Raw genomic sequence first — 5,409 nt, 5'->3', positions numbered from 1 at the left:
TTGCCGGTCCCTGGTCCGGTACGGGCGCGACACTGAGGGTTGCGGTCCATTGCCGGACACGAAAAAAAGACAAAAAAAAAAAAAAAAAAAATCAGGATCTCAAAGAAATCTCTGCATTCTCATGTTTTTTGTGGCATTTTTCACAATAGCCAAGGTAAGGAGACAACCTAAGTGTTCATCCTCGGATGAATGGATAAAGAGAATGTGGTGTATGTTTATATATGTGTGTGGGAGTGAGAATGGGAACGCCATACCTGAAGAAATCATGTTATAATGGATTCATTCTTAATCAAATACTAAGCTTTCTATAGAAAACATTTCTAAAATTTTATCAACAATGAGTGGGTGGGCTTAATTAAAAATTACAGCATTGTTCAAAAAAAAGTTGATGGAAAGATTTGTATTTTCTTTGAATTCCATTTTTTCATGAACTTTTTGAAGTAACCTCACATATCAAAACATAGAGTTCAGCAAGGAAAACAAGTTGCAGAATAATACAGTTTGTTATCATTTATAGAATTAAAGACATGTAAAACAATATTAAATACTTTAGAACATGTTTGGTAAATGTGTTAAGATACGCAGGAAATATAAACACTAAATTTAGAATAGGTGTTCCCTGTGCAAAGGGAAGGAGAATGAGTTTAGGGGAACTATCTGTAATGCTTCATTTTAAATTGACTGCAATAAAGAGATTTAACTACTTTGCCAAACAAATGATACCAATTAACCAGACTTCCAGTAGTAAAAAGAAGAATAGGAATACATAATAAAATTGGAATTAAAGTAGTAAAAAATAAAAATGTATTTGTGGAAGGGACAAGGGTCAGAGCAAACACAATGCCTTATGTAAGTGTGGGTGGGGGTACATAAACAGTTTTTGGTTTTGGCCAATTGTTCACAAAGACCTGTAAAAAATAAAAATGTATTTGTGGAAGGGACAAGGGTCAGAGCAAACACAATGCCTTATGTAATTGTGGGTGGGGGTACATAAACAGTTTTTGGTTTTGGCCAATTGTTCACAAAGACCTGCGTTGGCTCTCTCTGCTGTCAGAGGAAGTGTTGAAAACACTGTCTACTATGACTTCCGAGATATGCTCTGTTGTGATGGCACCACGTAAACAACCTCATTAGCATTTTCAAGGGGAGCTGTAATACCAAGGCAGCATGTGATGAAATTCCCTTGCTTGTTCATTCCTTTTCTACCTGACCTTTAAATGTTTTAGTTTGACATGACTCCATCCTCTAAATACTCTATGTTGCTTCCCCATGTGGTTGCATCTATTTCCACATTTAAATCTCAAGTCAAGATAGCTCTTCAGAGATCCAGACCTCAATTAGCCAGCTACTCACTCAACATCCCATTGGATGTCTCATGGACAACCCAGAGTCAAAGTCTGCAAGATTCATGCTCTTCTCATGCCCCATCTCCAAAATGTGTTTCTGCTGTGTTTTCTTCCCCAGGATATAGTTTCACCATCCATCCAACCTGCTCAAAACCTGGGAGTCATTTTTGATATCTCCCTTTCCCTTATCTTTATATCTAATACACCATTAAGTCCTGTTGATTCTACTTTGTAAACATATCTCATATGCATGAATTTTTCTACAAATTCATCACTACTCTTTCCATCCTCACTGTCCTCCTTATATTTACCAGCCCCATCCCTCACCTATATTAACCCCTGCTTTATTAAGCCATTCTCCATACTATGTCCAGACTGACCCCTTCAAAATGCAAATTTAAGTGTATCAAGCCTACCTAAAACATTTCCGTACTTCCCTACTGCTCTTGAGGTCCATTCCAGAATCCTTCACAAGCTCTCTCTCTTGGAAGCCTCATCTCATTGCAGTCTTCTCCTCTTCTCTCTCCTCTCAAATCCAGCTTTCAGCCCTGCCTCCCTTTCAGTTCCTCAAATGTATCAAGTTCCTTTCCAGTCTTTGTCACATTCTGCTCCCTCTGTCTTGTCTGTAAAACTGACCCCAGCGACCACTTCCCAACCCCTTTACCTAAGACACATCTCTTCATTCTTTGACTCTCAGCTCAAACACGACTTTCTCAGGAAAGCCCTCCATGACCACCTCAGAGGGATGATAGGTTCTGTACAACCCCAACTCTGCACTTGTTAAAAATATTTAACAACAAAGTAAACACTCACTTGCATAATTGTCTGCTTGCCCCACTAGACTGTAAGTTTCCCAAGAGCAGGATAATGCTTGCAGTTCCCTGCTGTGTCCCCAGCATATGCCAAGTAGCGTCTGAGTGAAAGGCTGGGCTTCTAGGATGGTAGCAGAGGAGGAGAAAGGTTCAGTTTCTACTCCAAGAAGCTACAAGCTACTATATACCACATTTGAAAATGAGCTGTTTTTACTATTTCAGGAAAGTAGCCTGGGATAATAGTTTTAAACAGTTTTTAAACTTATGTGAAACTAAATATGTGTATATGTCTTCATTCTGTGCTTGAGGTTTCCTAAGCTGGTAGTGCATACCCTTGAAAAGTAATCCAATCCCTGTGCATGTCAGATAGGTTTGGGTTTAGAGGCAGTAGAGTTGGTGCTTGGGCATGCCTCATTAGAATCTTTCCCAGGATGACCCCTCAAAAAATCCTTAGCCAAATAGTATAGGTTATGAGCTGGTGAGTGAGAAGAAGGAAAAAGAACTGGTTTTTTCCCATGAATGGTGTGAATGTTTGGTTTTGGTATAGAAAAAGAAGGGATTTGGGATTCAGATCTGTATCAAAATCTCAATTCTTTCAAGTTAATTTTGGCTAAGTTTTTAACTACCCTAGCCTTCAGTTTCTTCATTACATAATTAAATTTATCTTACCTTCATGGGAAGAATTGCAGAGGTGCCATAAATTTTCTGAGATAACGATAACATTTATCAAGCTCTTGGCACAGTGTTTGTGATAGACTCGATGGATTCTAGTTCTTTTCACTTTTCCACTTTTCTGTCAGTATACGTAAACTTTTCAGTTGTCCTTGAATTGGGATCTAAGGGCCTCAGACAACTGAAATCAGAGTGTTGACACTCTAAAACCTCCCCTTCTTCGAGCTTATTCTTAGGAACTATTTTGATAGACAGTGTCAAAGACTGTACGATCACAGTACATATCAATCAATGGTACCTTTAGGCACCTGGACAAAACTGACAGTAGAGCAAGAAAAACTAGAAAATCTCATATATAGATGGTTGTGAGCAATATGCTACCTGCTTGTAGGGAGGGAATGAAGCCAAGCCTGTCCTGCCATGGCTGTATGCCATTCAGTCATGACTTTCCCAGAAAATGTCAGTAGATGTGTTGTGAGGAGTAGCTGGAAGGCTCAACATGAATTCCCTGCATTGGAGAATGGTTCGTCCATCCCTCAGCTCATTCATCTCACAGGTGCTTGAGGGCTTAGGATGTGGCAGGCGCTGTCCCAGCAGCAAAAGTCCAACAGTAAATAAGACAGAGCTCTGCTCTGGTGGAGGGGAGGAGGGAAGGGGAACAAGACATAATAAGCTAATATATACAACATCAGGTGGTGATAAATGCAATAACAAATAAAAAACCATAAACGGATAGAGGGCGTGTGTGTGTTTGTGTGTGTGTGTGTGTGTCTGGTGTGTGCATTGTGTGCTCTCATATATAAGGAGGTTGGCAAAAGTGTCTAGAAGAGATCTTGGAACAGAGGCCTCAGCATCACGAGGGAGCAAGCCTTGCAGGTCCCTGAGGAACTAGGCTTCCAAGCACAGGTGACAGCAGCATGAACGTCTTAAGCAGCACACTTGGTGTGTCTGAGGAATAGTGGGAGCTGACGGTGGGAGTGGAGTGAATGAGGGGGAGCAGGAGGAGGTGAGGTCAGAGATGCAGTGGAGGCCAGAACACAGGCTGCATACACCGTGGATGAGATCTTGGCTTTGAATCTGAGAGAGATGGAAGCCATGGGTTAGTTTTGAACATGGACCTATTTACCTTTTGACAGTATCGCTCTGGCCGACATGGGAGGATGGCCTGTTGGGGGCCATGGGCAGAAACAGGAGACTACTTAGCATGGAAGCCATGGGTTAGTTTTGAACATGGACCTATTTACCTTTTGACAGTATCGCTCTGGCTGACATAGGAGGATGGCCTGTTGGGGGCCATGGGCAGAAACAGGAGACTACTTAGAAGGCTGTTACTGCAGCCAGATGAGAAGCATGTTCCCCTCAGTACTGGCTGTTAAGTTGTTAATAAAATATACCTCCATATGGCATCCTTTCTCAAAAAATAAATTCTTTCTAGTGTTACTGACCACCACGTTAAACCCAGCTTATTTTTCTTTGCTTATCCTTTTATTTCCCTGTAAATAGCACCCCTCAAGTGTAAAAGCTTAGGCAAGAATAACAACAGTGGGAGTGGTAGAGAACAGGTGGAGGAGCTGACAGGGGTGCTGGTGGACTAGAGGAGGGTGTGAAAGAAAGAGGAACCGAGGAAGACACTTATGAACCAGGCCTGAGCAACTGGAAGGCTGGAAGGGAAGGCTGAGAGAGAGGCAGAGGCCACGTGTACCCTACGGTCTTTTCATTCTCTAAGAATCTATTCCAACACGGTTTCTGGAAGAAATCCTACCTAGGCTTATCAGCCATCTTCTTCCTGTGCTTTAGTTGACTGCTGAAGGCTGGCTCTGTGGGATATAAGAGAACTTTCTGGCATGAAGACTATTCTGAAGGGGAAATTGGGAGAAGTGTAAAACATAAATTGCATCTATTTAGCGCTTAGCCAAGGGCTAGCCCTGTTTATTAAGAAACATTCCTGACTGTCTCCCTGAGGCCCAAGGCTGGAGTAACAGCTGTAGGTGATTCCCAACTTGGCACAGGCTGCAATAGCCATTAAAGCTTCAGAAATGAATCTTGCACTTTTCCAAGTTTTAGTTGGTGAGAGTGTAGAGCTGCAAGAGAGAAGAACTCAAAGAAGGTCACAGCTGGAAGAGACCTTAGCTAGAGTCTACATCCAAATTCAGAGAGATGTGAGACTTGAAGAGGTTACATGTCTTCTGCAAGGGACATGAAGAATAGCAGAGACAGGACTAGAACCTGAGTCTCTGACTCCTGGTCCAGTGCTCTTTGTGCTGTACCATGCTGGAGGGAATATGGAAGTCCCAGGTATACACTGACTTGGAGCAAATCATCTTTTTACTCTCAGGAGACTAGAGATCACTGAAGCCTTCACCACACACTACTTTGAATCCACATTTATGTATCCTATATTTTTACCCTGAGGAGAAAACCGGCATTTGGCTGGGTTTCCTGGTGTAAGCCATAATAAATGGCAGTAACTGTTCCTGCTTTCCTCTGGGGATAGAATGTTACTTTCACAGTCAGGAAATGTTGGATAGTAAGTATAAGTGTTGGAAAAGGAAAGCGGTATAATGAGCAGATGTTACCAC

The sequence above is a fragment of the Galeopterus variegatus genome, unplaced genomic scaffold, assembly GCF_000696425.1.
Source record: "Galeopterus variegatus unplaced genomic scaffold, G_variegatus-3.0.2 Scaffold2308, whole genome shotgun sequence".
Taxonomy (NCBI): Eukaryota; Metazoa; Chordata; class Mammalia; order Dermoptera; family Cynocephalidae; genus Galeopterus; species Galeopterus variegatus.
This window is presented reverse-complemented; position numbering follows the sequence as displayed.